Consider the following 16,546-nt stretch of genomic DNA (forward strand, 5'->3'; position numbering starts at 1 on the left):
GGGTCCACCAGTCTACCCCGCACACTTACTGCCAGCTCTTGGTGTCATTCCTCTAGCATCCACTCTGTCCACGTCACATGAGGACACTGGCCCAGTCACTCACTTCAAAGGGCAGCTACCAAAAGAGGGGGAATCAAGAGTAACACGTCTTAGCTGCAGACTATGGGCAGCAGAAAGAGAGGGCGTGTGTGAGAAAGTGGCTCTGTATATACTGTTCCCTAATAGGTACAGGGTGTACAGAGTCCACAGTCCCCCAGAGGCTGATAGAGGTCAAAGTTAGGTATGACCTTACTCTCAAAAGTGGTAGCTTGGTCGAGCAGTAAGGCAGTACCAGAGGACAGTGTAAAGCATTTATTGTACACACTCAGTCAGCAAATGGTTTCACACACTCAATAACTGAACTCTAGGCCAATGATTTGTATATATAAAATATATGCTTGTTTTATTTTTAGAACCACAAAGGGGGTAAAAATATACTTTCTCAGAATGAGAGGTTGAATATAAATACTTTTGTTTCAAGCAATAAATTTGTGTAAACAGTCACAGTTGGTTGCAATAAACAATCCTATTTCCTAAACATAACAATGCATTGAGCTCAATGGTAAATTCAGGTTATTTGTAATAAATTACTTTTCAGATTACTTTTGGAATTCCAGGTCTGGATCCTAGAACCAGCCTGGGGTCAGTATTCAGAATCAAGTGATGAAAGTCGACTTAATAACTGTAATGATTTTTAAATAATATTTAGCTATTTCAAAAGTTAGCACTTAGAAAATATTTCACAGAAAACATTCAATGGATCTCTATGGCAAGAAATTCAAATTGCAGGTAGAGTACTTTATCGTTACTTTAGTAATCCAGGACTGGGTGCCTAGACCCAGGACTGGGGTCCTTATCAAAAGCAGGTAAGTAATTTCGTTTGCAGAAATGGTACGATTTTAAAAGAATATTTCAAATTTGCAAAAGTAGACACTTAGAAGAAATTTCACAGAAAAGCAGACAATGGTTTCCTATGGGAGAAAAATGAGTTAGAAGTAAGTATAGTTGTGAACACTTTTCAGAGTCAGGGCTGGGCACCAAGATCCAGCACTGGGAGCTCACCTAGGAGCAGGTGAGTAAATTCGTTTTTGTCACTTGGCTGATTTTTGGTGAATTTTTGCAGTTTTGAAAAGTTCACACTTAGAAGATTTTTGAAGAAAAAGCCAGTCAATGTTACCCTATGAGGAAAATGAAGTTAGCGGTTTAAGGGTAAGTACTCGACTGGTAGTGTTGAAATTCCGGGCATGGACTCAGGGGTCCCCCAGTGTCAGGTAGGTACAGTTGGTTCACCCTCAGCGGTTTCAGGACGGCCGGGTGCAGAGAGAGTTGGGCCCAATGTTATCCTATGAGGGATAGGGGGGCCTTGGTTGGTGGCTGCTGTCTGGCAAGCCACGCGGCTGTGGGAGCTGGGCTCCTGGTCACTTACTCAGGGCAAGTGGGAAAGTAGGTTAGTGTAGAGAGGGCACTGCCAGGGCCACTCGGGCGGCTGGGTGCAGGGTGCTTTTGAGCCTTAGGGCGCTCAATGGAAATCAATGGGAATGTTCCGGTTTGGAAAGAGGCTGCAGGCTCGGGGACGAGGATGTTTCAGGTGCCACCACCACTTCGAGAGGTAAGTTGGGTAGTTGTAGGTTAGGTGGGTACCCCGGGATTGGGCACAGGGGGTCGCAGGGCGCCGGGTGCAGGGGTGCCTTTTGACGTCGGGAATCTTACCCTCTGGTTGATCGCGGCTGGGGTGGCACTTGGTTCTGAGGCTGCAGGCTTCTTCCGGGATGTCGAGGGGGGTCCTTGGGTGCCGGACTCTGGGTCACAGTCGCCCTGGGGTCGTCCTCTGGGTCTTTGTCCACTCCGGCACTGGCCAGGCTTGGCTGGTGCAGAGTGTGTTGGGTCTGCGGTCCCGGGCTGGTGCCAGGGATAGCAAGTAGGTTTCTTGAGTAGAGCCTCTACTCGTGGGAGTCCCAGGGGCTTAGAGCTAAAAGGTAGCCAGGTCCTCCGGGGTTGGTGAGGTTGCTGGCCACGTGGGATGCCGCGCTGGTGCAGGTTCGAGAGTCGACAGGCCGGTAGGGCTGGGGCCAAAGCAGTTGGTGTCTTCTTCTCTTTTTAGCAGCTGCAGGGCAGGTCTTTGTTCTTCTTGCTCTTCTTGTCGTTTTTCTATCTGGAATCTAAGGAAGGAAGGTTCAGGGGGCCCCTAAATACTAGATTTAGGGGCGTTACAGGTAGGTGAAGGCCAGGGACCAATGGGTCCTTGTCCTGGGGTGGGTACACCCCCTATCCTGCCTCTCTCCTGTGGGAGGGGGGCAGTAGCCTAATCCTGATAGGGTAGGGCCTCCCATCTTCAAGATGGCGAGAGCCCGGAGATGTGCTTCACCTCGCCTCCCCCACCTGAGGGGTGGGGTGGGCAGGCTGGCACATCCCCTGTCCTTGTATGGGGTTTCCGGCCAAGCTTCCCGCCAGAGTGGGGGGTTGCAGTGGCCTGGGGAAACTCCAACTGGCGGCATGCCTTTGAAGCTTCCCTTTGCTCATCCTGGGGGAGGAGATTTCTCACCTCACCCAGGATGTGCATTGTTGCAGGCCCGGGAGAGCAGGGGCTCTCCCACCCAGGGGTCCAGCAACGTGTCTGCTGTGTGGCAGCCTGGGCAGCCTCAGAGCAGACGTGGATTGCAAGTTAGCTGTAAGGGGGCATCTTCTAAGATGCCCTCTGGGGTGCTTAGTACATTAAATCCTACACTGGCATCAGTGTGGGTTCAATGTGCTGAGAAGTTTGATACCAAACTCCCCAGGCTTCAGTGTTGCCAATATGGTGCTGTGGAGCTCGTGTTTGACAAGCTCTCAGCACCATGTATTCTTAAATGACAGCACTGCACTTACAGTGCCCAGGAATGGACCCGGGTACTGTAGGGGCACAGGGCTCCTGCTCCTGTGCCCACACCATAGGCGTAATGCACCCAGCTAGAGGGGTGGCTGACATATGCCTTGGCAGTGTAGGTGATGGGCATGGTACACAGTGATGTGTGCCATGTCGACTCTTTGTTTTGTCCTGCACCCAGACACTCAGCCTGCAAGGGCAGTGTGTGTGTGTAAGGGTGCAGGGTCTCTGAGGGTGGCACAATGAGTGCTGCAGCCCTTAGAGGCCTTCCCTGGTCACAAGGCCCTGGGTACCTAGGGTACCATTTACTAGGGGCTGACATGTGGCTAGGGTTTGCCAATTTGGAGTTTGTGTGGTTTAAGGAAGGAACATAGGCCCTGGGCACCTGATTGGCAGGAACCCAGGGTACACTCAATCGAAGTACATTCAGCAATTTAGCAAAAAGTGGGGGCATACCATGCAAGAAAGATGGCACTTTCTCACAGCGTGCATATCTCAACGTTTCAAGGATGTGCTTTTCCTCATTGTAAAAGTGTTTTCGTGGCAAGAGCTCATGGTACCAGGCCGAAAGGTGACCATGATGGCCAGAGTAAATTATTAGGTCTTTGCTGAGGTGGCAGAAGTGAAACCTAAAGCCGAAGGAAGCAGGCAGTGGCAAAGGTGATGGAACAAGAAGCTGCTCGCCATGAGAGTGGATGGTTCAGCGGGGAAATGCCAAAGACTCATGTCCTCTCAGTATTTTTTTTTTCTGAGCTTTGTATAGCGCAAACTTGACCCGAAGGTGTCCAGAATCAGAGCTCTTTACATGAGCACCAGTCGCGTTACACAAGGACACATTCATTTTTGTTACACACAGGGAGATTAAGTGATTTGTGCAAAATCACAGGCTGTTGAGCGTCGTTGCCGAGACTCGAACCCAGTTCCCCAGATTTTAGGTCGAACACCCTAGACATTAGGCCACATCCTCTTCCCATGTCTCTATTTGTCTCTGAATGTAATCAGTTGGCTCTTCCATGAGGATGGTGTGGTATTGGGAATGAGATATGTTTTATTTCCGATAAAGGGTTGGCTGATGAGGATAGCTCATCTTGTCCTTGGGGGAAGGGCCCTTGGTACAGAAGGTCTTAGTATTCAGATTTAGCTGGTAGGACTCTTCTCAGGACTCTTCTCTCCTGGGTAAGATGAGTTTGCCTTTGCATTAAGGTCTCTTCTCTCCCGGGTAATGATAAAATCCATATTTGTAAAGCACGAACATATCACACCTTAAGGTTTAAAGATGCTGGCTGCCGTCAGAGAGATAAAGTGAGCTATTGCCCAGAGTCACATGGTGCTGAGCTGAGTTGCAGCCAGCGCCGGGGATCGAACCGTGAGCCCCACGCTCCAGAGTCAGCCGCTCTGGCCGCTGCGGCACACCACTCCCAAAGTGTAACATAAGTTTGTCTTGGCATTAAGTTTTCTTTTCTCCAGGGTACGGTGAGTTTTTCTTGGCATTAAGTTTTCTTCTCTCCATCAATCACTTAATCAATCTATCAGCATATGTAGAGCGTGGCACTGTAACCTCTGGGGTAATCTGGGCATTGGTGTGCGAGGTTTCTGTTGCACCAACTCCACCTGTGAAGGCTCTTGAGGAAACTGCAGAAAGGGGGAAGAAACAAGCAGAAAAACGAGTGAGCAGAAAAGGCAGAAAAACGAGTGAGCAGAAAAGGCAAACCAGATGGCAGAAAAACACGCAGAGGAGGCACAAACAGAGGGTGAGCTGGCACAAGGACCTGCTCAATGGGGTTGTGATGGGCCTCACTTAAGTAGGTCCTGGGGGGAGGTCAGGGTGCTGGATGGCGGGCAGAGGGGAATGGCCAGAAGAGGGAAGAAACAAGCAGAAAAAGACAAAACAGAGGGAAGAAAAACGAGCAGGAGAGGGAAAAACAGGGAGCAGAAAAAATTAGCAGAAAAGGCGAAACAGAGGGCAGAGAAACAATCAGAAAAGGCAAAACAGAGAGGAGAAAAACGAGCAGAGGAGAGCAAAACATAGGGCAGAAAAACGAGCAGCAAAGGCAAAACAGAGGGCAGAGAAACAAGCAGAAGAGGGCAAAACAAAGGGCAGAAAAACAAGCATAAAAGGCAAAACAGAGGGAAGAAAAAGTAACAAAAAATGCAAAATGGAGAGCAGAGAAACAAACAGAAAAGGAAAAACAGAGGGCAGAAAAACGAGCAGCAAATGGCAAACTAGAGGGCAGAAAAACAAGCAGGAAAGGCAAAACAGAGTAGAAGAGGCCAAAACAGAGGACAGAAAAATGAGCAGAAAAGGCAAAACCGAGGGCAGAAAACCAAACAGGAAAGGCAAAACAGAGCAGAAGAGGACAAAACAGAGGGCAGAAAACAAGCAGGAAAGGCAGAACAGAGGGCAGAAAAGGCAAAACAGAACAAGAAATGAGCAGAGGAGAAAGAAACAGAGGGAAGAATATCAAGCATGAATGGCAAAACAGAGGACAGAAAAACAAGCAGAAAAGGCAAAACAGATGTGAAGAGGGCAAAACACAGGGCAGAAAATGTAGCAGAAAAACAAGGGCAGAAAACGAGATGAAAGGCAAAACAGAGGGCAGAAAAATTAACAGACAAGGCCACGCAGAGCAGGAGAGGGCAAACCAGAGAGCAGAAAAACGAACGGGAAGGCAAACCAGAGGGCAGAAAAATGAGCAGGAAAGACAGAAGAGGGCAAAGCAGAGGGCAGAAAAATGATCAGAAAGGCAAAACAGAGGGCAGAAAACAAAGCAGGAAAAGCAAAATGGAGTGCAGAAAAACCAGCAGAAAAGGCAAAACAGAGCAGAAGAGGCCAACACAGAGGACAGAAAAATGATCAGAAAGGCAAAACAGAGGGCAGAAAACAAAGCAGGAAAAGCAAAACAGAGGGCAGAAAAAGTAGCAGAAAAGGCAAAATGGAGAGCAGAGAAAGAAGCAGAAATGGAAAAATAGAGGGCAGGAAAACGAGCAGAAAAAGGCAAAATAGAGGGCAAAAAACAAGCATGAAAGAGCAGAAACAAGCATGAAAGAGCAGAAGAGGCCAAAACAGAGGGCAGAAAAATTAGCAGAAAAGGCAAAATGGAAAGCAGAGAAACAGGCAGAAATGGAAAAACAGCGGGCAGGAAAACTAGCAGATAAGGCAAAATAGAGGGCAGAAAAACAAGCAGGAAAGGCAAAACAGAGCTGAAAAGGCCAAAACAGAAGACAGAAAAATGAGGAAAACAAAGCAGGAAAAGCAAAATGGAGTGCAGAAAAACCAGCAGAAAAGGCAAAACAGAGCAGAAGAGGCCAACACAGAGGACAGAAAAATGATCAGAAAGGCAAAACAGAGGGCAGAAAACAAAGCAGGAAAAGCAAAACAGAGGGCAGAAAAAGTAGCAGAAAAGGCAAAATGGAGAGCAGAGAAAGAAGCAGAAATGGAAAAATAGAGGGCAGGAAAACGAGCAGAAAAAGGCAAAATAGAGGGCAAAAAACAAGCATGAAAGAGCAGAAACAAGCATGAAAGAGCAGAAGAGGCCAAAACAGAGGGCAGAAAAATTAGCAGAAAAGGCAAAATGGAAAGCAGAGAAACAGGCAGAAATGGAAAAACAGCGGGCAGGAAAACTAGCAGATAAGGCAAAATAGAGGGCAGAAAAACAAGCAGGAAAGGCAAAACAGAGCTGAAAAGGCCAAAACAGAAGACAGAAAAATGAGCAGAAGAGGCAATACAGAGGGCAGAACACTAAGCAGGAAAGGCAACACAGAGCAGAAGAGGACAAAACAGAGGGCAGAAAAATGAGCAGAAAAGCAAAACGGGGGAAGAGAAACATGCAGAAAACACAAAACAGAGGGCAGAAAAACAAGCAGGAAAGGCAGAACAGAGGGCAGAAAAACGAGCAGAAAGAGGGCAGAAAAACGAGCAGAAGGCAAAACAGAACAAGAAATGAGCAGAGGAGAAAGAAACAGAGAGAAGAAAATCAAGCATGAATGGCAAAACAGAGGACAGAAAAATGAGCAGAAAAGGCAAAACAGAGCTGAAGAGGGCAAAATACAGGGCAGAAAATTTAGCAGAAAAGGTAGGGCAGAAAACGAGATGAAAGGCAAAACAGAGGGCAGAAAAACAAGCAGAAAAGGCTAAATTGAGGGCAGAAAAATTAACAGATAAGACCAAACAGAGCAGAAGAGGGCAAAATAGAGGGCAGAAAAATGAAAGGGAAGGCAAAACAGAGGACAGAAAAATGAGCAGGAAAGGCAAAACAGAGCCGAAAAGAGCAAAACAGAGGGCAGAGAAACGAGCAGAAAGGCAAAACAGGGGGCAGAAAACCAAGCAGAAAAGGCAAAACAGAGCAGAAGAGGGCAAAACAGAGGGCAGAAAAATGAGCAGAAAAGTAAAACAGGAGCAGAGAAACATGCACAAAAGGCAAAACAGAGGGCAGAAAAACAAACAGGAAAGGCAGGACAGAGGGCAGAAAAACTAGCAGAAAAGGCAAAACAGAGCAAAAGAGGGCAACACAGAGGGCAGAGAAACTAGCAGAAAAAGCAAAACAGAGGGCAGAAAGCTGAGGCGAAAAGGCAAAACAGAGCAGAAGAGGCCAACATAGAGGACAGAAAAATTAGCAGAAAGGCAAAATAGAGCAGAAGAGAGCAAAACAGAGGGCAGAAAAATGAGTAAAAACAGAGAAAGAAACAAGCAGAGGAGGTACAAACAGAGGGCAGCAGGTAGACAGGCAGCGGAAGGTAACGGACTGTGGGCAAGCTGGACAGGAGAATTGTCGCAGGGGGGGCTGGCACAGGATTTGCATCTTGGCATTAAGTTCTCTTTTATCTGGGGTAAGATGAGTTTGTCTTGCATTAAGTTCTCTTCTCTCCAGGGTGAGATGACTTTGTCTTGGCATTAAGTTCTCTTCTCTCTAGAGTGGGACGAGCTTGCCTTGGCATTAAGTTCTCTTTCTTTCTACTCTGCAGGGTGACCGATGGAGCTCCTCATTTTCCGGCAGACCCCAGAGCCTGACCTTTCGGCGATGCCTGTCCTTTGCAAATGTTTCAGCCGGAGGTGGAGTCAACGGACTTTGCAGGAGCCACAGTCAATGCTGCACAAGCGTCTCTGTATAATGCCTTGATGCCCTCTGTCATGTGTTCAATCAAACATTAATACACGTCTAGATTCCATGTACCCCACCTTGTCATTTGCATTTCATTGGTCCAATTTTCCAAGTGTTGGAAACCTAGAGAGAGAAATGAACACACATTAAGAATGGTACAAAACTGGGCAGAGCTTGCTGGGAGGCAACAGGTGAAATTATTCTATGATGAAGCTTTTTAGAGGGTGGGAAGGGACACACATGCAGGAGCAGAGGGTCCCAGGAGTGAGTCCTGGGACACTGTATGTTAGCGAGCCATGGAGATTGTGAATTGGTGCGGAATATGTGAAGGACAATAAGACAATATGTAGATGGCATACTGAAGGGCCTGCAAAAATATATTCTAAAAAAGAGTTACAAAGCACACTTAAAACCTAAAGGAAAAATTCACAAAGAAAAACGTTTCTCACCTGTACCTACAGTTCTCATGGTTAAATCATCCCCCAGCGACCAGGTGGAAGCCCCAGGTAACTCCAAAAGTACAATGAGAGCATAACAGATGAGAAATGCCGCAAAAGATTGTCACTTTAGTAGCCTTATCACCTCATTTGTAATGACCCAAAGACTAGCCAAAGAGGTGCGAGAACCCTGGTTGTCACCCCTCACAGAGGCTACCTCACCTCTGACTTCCAGCACATATATCACACTGCAAATGGTGGGTTAATAAAGGAATGTCTCACCTTTACCTGAAAAGATGACAAAGTGCAGCAACCGGACAGTAGCGTTGACTGAAGGCGTGGCGATTCTTCCGGGTGGCCGCTCCGCAGAGGTTGGTAATCGTCATGAAGAGCCAATGATACCAACTTGCTCCTGGTTCAATGTGCCATGACTGTCTTTTCCAGAAGACGTGCTGCTTTTGTTTAACAGCAGGTACTCGCGGCTGGTACCCACCTCACCGAACATTATTTTGATACAGGGTATTGTCGGAACTCCTTTCTGAAGGCCACAGGACACGCAGGGTCTACTGAGCCCAGCCATGGTGGCTACTCTGGGGACTTATTTTTCAAGGATTTTGCACCCCATGCCAGGGGTGCAAGGGCCACACAGAATCTTGAATGATACTTATCAAGTCACGCAAGGCCACCGTGTGTGGCCCTCCATGGCTTGGTAAATGTGGAGTAGCGCAACGCAGCTCCAGTGCGTCCCATTGGTGGAGCATGGGTATTCCCACACGTCCACCCATTCATTTTGGTGCATTCCCAGAATTACCATTAGTAGTAGACTTGGGAAGGTGTCAAAATCTAACATGGAGAAATGCCTTTATTTCGCCTCGCTTTTTTTGTCTTTCGATGTGTGCTGCATTGTGAAGCACACACAGAAAGAGGAAAATGCCTCTGAGGATTGTTTTCATGCAAGAAGGTGTCCCTTCTTGCAGAAAAACAATACTTTCTACAATTAGTTGCTTTTATGAGAAAAATAAGTATTGTATTTCTAAGTCTACACATTAAAAGGAATAACGACATTCATGAGCAATAACACAATCCCCTTGAGGTCGGGGCTCTCGCTTCTGCTAGGCAAAACCATGTCCCCCTCTTCCTTGTAACATGGTCGGGGTTATTCCCCATGTACTGGTGGATGCATCCAGAGAATGCTTAGTACTAGGCCGTACTCAAAGGTTTCCTCCCCTTTGACTCTTTAGCAATTGAGTCAAACGTGTCTATTGTTCTTCAGCACCATCAGCCACGAGTCCCCCGGGGTCCAATAGGCCCAGTTCAGGTCTTACCCACTCTTGCAGTACGGAAGCGTTCAGCACTGTAGTAAGTGCCTGACTGTGGGCACCCGACAGTTGTGATCCTGTTCCAAAAAATCTGTCTGGCCACAGCACACAGGACAGCGCTCGGCAGACACAGGCTCTCTTCCTGCGTGGTGCTGCCAGCTTCCCAGTGTTCAGAGATGCTCCCAGCCTGCGAAGATGTGGTAAGTGAATCCTCCCTCCGCGGGTGGGTAAAATCCAGTTCTTCAGCTCCCTACTGGAGTCTAGCAAGGGTGCAACGTCGTCTGCAGCGTCCTCCACAGTCCTTGGTGGACAGTCAGGGGCAGCTCTCATCATAAGGCCTCGACCCGCCAAACACAGACTCGATTTTTTTTTGGGGCACAGCCCCAAATTTCCTGGCAGCATTGGTACCGATAGCCCCTCCCGGCATATGGGGTTGCCGAGGTACCTTACACATCAAGCGATGACTCCTCTAGTGCAATCGCCTCCACTTTGGCATTGGTGAGTCTTGGCGCTTTAGCAGCAGTACCTTCAACGGTGGTCCTCATTGCCATACAGGGTCACTGCAATGCGGCAGTTTGGGGTTGGCAAGTCTCGTTCAGTGCATTGCACATGGCTCAGTCCATGGCGGCCCTCTCCTGGCATATGGGGGTAGACAAGTCAGCACTGCGCACAGGCAACTGACCAATCGGTGGAAATTTGTTTGCTCACATCTCACTCACAGAGTCCTCTTGATAGGGTCCCCTATTGGACCATTCCTTCCAAAGCTCTCCTCTTCCTCACAGGGCACACTGGTCTTGGCAAGCAGGCAGGCGTTGGTGTTACAGGTTCGAGTGCAGGTGATCATGGTTGTCCCTGGGTGATGTCCCCTCTCCCAGCTGGGAGACTAGCAGGCCTTGAACTCCCGCTCTGTTTACAGGCAGAAATCTTGCAGAGCTTCTCCTCCTCGCACAGCCTGTCTCGCTGCCTGGCAGGTGACAGTGTTTGGGGTCTCAAGCTCCCCTTCTTAGAGTCGTTTTCCAGACACCGAATGTGTGTTAGGGTCTGATTCTATGAAGTTTTATGCTGGGGTTCTGCTTCTTTTGAAGAGTAAATTTCTCCCTTTCTTCTTTCCCTTTGAAAGGATGTCAGTCACAGCACGCAAGACTCAGAAGCTGATTGAACCCCAACACAATTCATGACCAAGGTTCACACCTGGATGTCAGCCACAGAGATATGTGCATCAAAAGGTTACTTTCAGGCTCCCGGCCCTAGTCTTTAGCGGGATATGTCCAAGGCCTTCCCAGTGACCTCTCTCTGAATCAAGAGCACCCTTCTAAAGTGTAAAGGGAGAGTCTCTTTCTCCTTCCCTCCAGTGTGTCCCCACCCAGCTCACAGGAATGAAACAATTCACAAATCTGCCCGGGGGATTCCTCTCCTCCTCATGGCATCGACAGGCAGGCCTGCACTTGCCAAAATGGAACCAAGGGTTCGCACGTAATGTACTATTACAGGCACACTTGTACTCTGTGTACTTTCACAGCACACCTACTTTCCAGTATATTACCTCCACACATGCATTCAGCACGCACATACATTCAGTCTGTGTGCACTGCTCAGTACTGTAGCTTTTCTGTGTTGTACCAGGGTGTGCTATTTGAAAACACATGCACTGCCAGCACACACACTCACCATGTGTGCACTGTACAACACTTCACCCTTCAAGTATTGTATTTCACGCAAGCTCGTGTACATCGAGCACATGCTTCCATTGCGCAAACACTGCACAGCACTACATCTTTCATGTCCTGTATTCCGCGCTGGCATACATGCACTCAGTGCATGCACTAACCATACACACACACGTACTGCTCTCTCCCTGTGCTGTACCCTCCCCCGGGACACATACAACCAGCACAGAGTCACTACTCCTGCACTGCGTAGCACACAACATCTACCTGGTGTAGGCCAAGGGTGAGTTAAGCACACAGCAGCGGAACCTTTTCAAAGCAAGTGAGCCTGTAGGACCCGTTCACTATTTCTGATCACTACACCGTATGCTGCCACCTTCACACTTGTACTGCTCAGCTCCTGGTAGAGGCGGGAGCCTTCCACCTCTATAAGGGTAGCGCTTTGGTCCAACAAGAAAGCAATCCATGAGACAGGCCCATGTCATGGCGCACACACATGAGTCGTGTTAACCTGTGACAACAACAAAAAAATCTGCATTAGGGATTGAGACAACAGTACAGTTGGGCACTCAGGGCAGGGGTACACTTCTTGAACCGTGCACAGGACGTGTCCGTCCCAACAGGTATCCTTTACTTGGGTTGGACAACAATGCCTGCAACTTATCAGACTTTATGGATTCCTTTGTTCTGTTGAGGTAGTGCTTTAGGAACCTGTGCATGTCCACAGAGCCCTTCCTGCTGCATCTGTAGGATTCCAGACAATGGTTTAGGAACCGTCAGTCCGTTAACATGAAATTCAGTTCCAACTTTAGGTGTGAACCGGGAATCTTTCATCAATTTTAGATTGCCAGCACCTCTCCAATGAAGGCCAGTATCCCTGTTTTTACAGATTTTTACAAATAAATACAGACAGAAAACAATGCCTTTCCTGTCTGCATTTATTTTTAAAAGTGGAAAAAACGGAAAATAAGGCTTCTTATGAGTGACTCTCCATACTGTTTTTGATTAATTTCAAACCAACTGCTGAAAAGATAGACACCATGAGGACTTGATAAAGAGGACGAGGTATCTTTAAATAACAGAATCTGTTAACATATAATGAAATATAATGCTAAGATTTATCTGTGGGCGATTTTCCTCTTCGCGTGATTGCATAATTTTCCACCGTTTTGCTTGTGGTTGTTACAGTTTAAAAAAAATTGAAGTCTTTCCCTGCCCGTGATTCCATTTTCTTCCACCTGTTTTGTTTAGAAATTTGAGGTTTTTACTTGCCCGTGAATGTTTCATTTTACCTGTTGAATTATGGGCCCTGCAGTCCAATGTCTGTTGTACTTTCAAATTGCCTGTGACTACCTGATTTTCCCTCCTAGTTTCTCCCTTGCTCTGTGTTCAGAGCTGTATGTTAAGCAATCCACCCCAGCTCCTATTTTGTATTAGCAAGTGTTTGAAACCAGATTATCCCCACCCCCATTTAGCAACAGAGATATTCTGCATGAGAGACTGAACAGAGGGTGCTCTAAAACAGCAGTAATCTGCTGTTAGTCGTTTAAGCTGTGTTTTTTAGGGATTGTAACACTCAATTTTTGTCGAGGAGAGTGAGTAAAGTTTTATACAAACAGTATTGTTAGAGGACAAGTTTGTTAGGCCCTTACCTGCAGGAGTCCAAAGTGTGGATTGAGCCAGTCTCCTAGGAGATTCTGAATAGAGGAGCAGCTTCCAACTCCCTGGTCACCAAACACTGCCGGTGGTCGCAGAAACCTTATATGGGTTGCTATTGGATGCTACTTGTGTGCAATGAGTGGTGGTTGTATCTAGTGTCTCTACTGGATTAGGATTTGTGTCCTCATTGGTTGAGTATTTGAGGGTGCTAATTGGTTCTTGGGTCAGTGATTCTATTGCTGCAGGGCTTATGGTTAGGGATTTGATTGGTGGATAGGTTTAGGGTTTCGAACTGGTTCCTGGGCTTTCTATTGGACATAGGGCTCAGTGTTTCCTGCTTGATTAGCTGCTAGGACTAGGGCTGGGGTTAGGCTTTCTATTGGATGTAGGGCTTAGGGTTTCCTGTCTTATGGGATGCTGTGACTAGGGCTGTGATTGGCTGTAAGAGGCTGTTCTCCTATTGGTTCTAGGGCTTAGGCTAGTGTTGTGATTAGTTAGGGTTAGTGTTCCTTTTTTTGCCGAAGTGGTCACCTGATTACTAAGGCTTTTGAAGGCCAGGGTTCAGGGCATCTCAGCCTGGAAGTTGAGGCTAAGGACAGAAAAGAAAAGGGCAATTGGCTGTTTGAGAGTGGTCGGGACTAGGGCCAGAAATTCTGCTCAAATTTACATACACCAGCACCCACCTACCCCATACACAACCAGAGTAACACACTCACAGCATATGTACTCTACTCATTCACTACAAACTAACCCTAGACAAAGTTCAATGTCTCAGCACCCACTACAAAACCCCACAACTATCCTATATCACTAACCAATCCACTCATCACTAACACAACCCAAATCCACACCATACTTAACTATATCCCATCCAGACACACACTCCCTGCGTAATTACTCCTAACAGACCCTTTTTGTTCTCTATCAAACTTATACTCAGCCCTCCATCATTTCTCCCACCAACACCCTCCGCTTCTTTCTACCACAACAACACAACCGCACAACACTTACACTCCATTGCACCACGCATATTACCTCTTGCAGCAATCAAGTCTAAGACACACTCTTAACTCTACTTCATTCCCTCTTACACACAACATATACACTCTAATCACAAACATCACCATCCCGTTTACCGTACAACTTCCACAAATCCATCTCATAAAACAAATAGATAAGCACCACATTTCTCTACTCCTCAAAAACAAAACATAACACGCACACCAGCACAACAAAATCTCTCAAGCGCAACACCTCGTAATACTTTCCATCACAAACTACAAACATACACCAACCTTTTAGATTACAAAAATTAACAAACTTCAATGCCAAGCTTTCTCTCTTCCCCCACACCTAACACATGTACAGCAAAAAGCAACTCCCTTTTAACCGCCTCTCATCCATTGGACAATTTAGAACCTTATTACATGACCCACATGCTGCACCACCACCCCTTACTCATGCACCTTCTGCCCTCAACACACGCAAACAATATAAGCAACGTGCCACACCTCACAACTTCGCTTCTCCATGTCTACTGCACAAGGTTACACTACAAAAACACAGCACACCAACTCACTCTCAAACACCACCTACACACACAGACCCATCAAAATGCCTTCTTAGCCTTCTGGACGAGGAACACAATACAGAACCGCTACACATTTGTAATCCTCATATAGCTAATATGAACACTAAGGACACACCTGCTGCAAGCCCACTGAATACTGCTCACTCCTCATAAATGCTTGATCGCTCTCTAAGAACAAACATCACATCCACGACCTTCTCCCTGACGCAAAACCAGACATACTATTCATTAATGAATCCTGGTTGGGAGATGACATGGCTCCAGTCCTGCATGAAGCCGTTACTCTAGGCTATCAAACGATCACCCAAAATCCTATGGGCAAAAGAGGAGGTGGCCTAGCTGTTGTATTCAGGAAAACATGAAATATCACTCTAACCCAGCCTCTCCGTTCCTTCCAACACATTTCACACAATGAATTTATGGACCTGGTCACAGCAAGCAGGCCTGCTGGCAGCCCTTCTGACCCATGTCCATCACAAACTTTCGAGACAATTCTTCTAACAACCTCTGCTGTTCTTCTAACAACCTCTGCTGCCACTCCAGTAAGAAGAACCATCAACATTTCCTTAACTACCGGAAAATGTGCAGAAGAACTCAAAAATTCAAACATATACCTGTTACTGAAGAACACAAAGTTGGACCCGCTGAACCCTCACAAATTCAGACAGATAAAAAATTGGCCTTTCCTGGGCAAACTGATAGAAAGAGCATCATTCGCCCAGATGTCACAGTTCATTGAAGAGAATGCCATACTTTCAGACTTCCAAACACGATTCGGTCTGGGAAGAGGCACAGAATCTGCTCTCTTTGCCATCTGGGATGACCTCAAGAACGCAGTTGACCACAAAAGGGTTGCTGCACTACATCTCTAAGACCTCTCAGCAGCCTTTGACACGGTTGACCAGGACTCTCGGATACAAAGACTTTACGAAGTTGGCATAGAAGGGACTGCTTTAGACTGGATCACATCCTGCCTTCACGACAGAACTAATGTCATCCATACCCCACTTTTCTTGTCCAAACCGTACTCCACAAAAGCAGGGGTCCCTCAAGGCTCTATCATCTTACCCATGCTTTTCAACATCTACATGAAGTCATTATCGACACTGATCAATCAATTTCACCGCACGTGCTATCTAAATTTGCTAACACACAACAAAGTATAAGGGCACGTTTATTAGTTAAATAAATTTGGAAATATACAATTTTACTTATATTTAGTCACATATCACAAAATAAATATGGATAAATACTGAGAATATGGCCAACAAATAAATATGGATAAATACAGGTGGAAATGACAAGTACGCTTCTCAGCAATAAAGAACCCCTCAGACATGTGTTTGGCTGGCACTCTGAAAGGCTTGAACACAACAGACGGCCCAATATCAATACTCTTAATCAATGTCTATTTTAACCGCCACGGGCCGGGTTTGAAGGACAAACTTAATCGGTTATTAAACAAGATTGAAACTCTGCTATTACAGTATGCAGGCATGGACTCCATCATTCTTGGTGACTTTAACATGCACAACATAGGGCTGAACGCACCTGAAAGCCACTCCAACGGGGGCACCGGAAGATTCAATGCCCTAATGCGGGCATATAACCTGGTAACGACACACTCTTTAACCACAAGCGTCAACTCAACAGCATTGATAGCACCCACTTACAACAATCGGACCACACTAGATTATATCCTACTAAGTGAAAGTCTACAAAAACATATGTTAAATTATGCAGTCCAACCCCGGAACGAAAGTGACCATGCCGCCCTAACCTTACAGTTATCCATTACTGCGAAAATTCATTACACTCTTTGCTGCATCGGAGTCACAAAGGAGGAAGAGCTACACAGACTCCTTAGAAGAA

The sequence above is a fragment of the Triturus cristatus genome, chromosome 6 (genome assembly GCF_964204655.1).
Source record: "Triturus cristatus chromosome 6, aTriCri1.1, whole genome shotgun sequence".
NCBI lineage: Eukaryota > Metazoa > Chordata > Amphibia > Caudata > Salamandridae > Triturus > Triturus cristatus.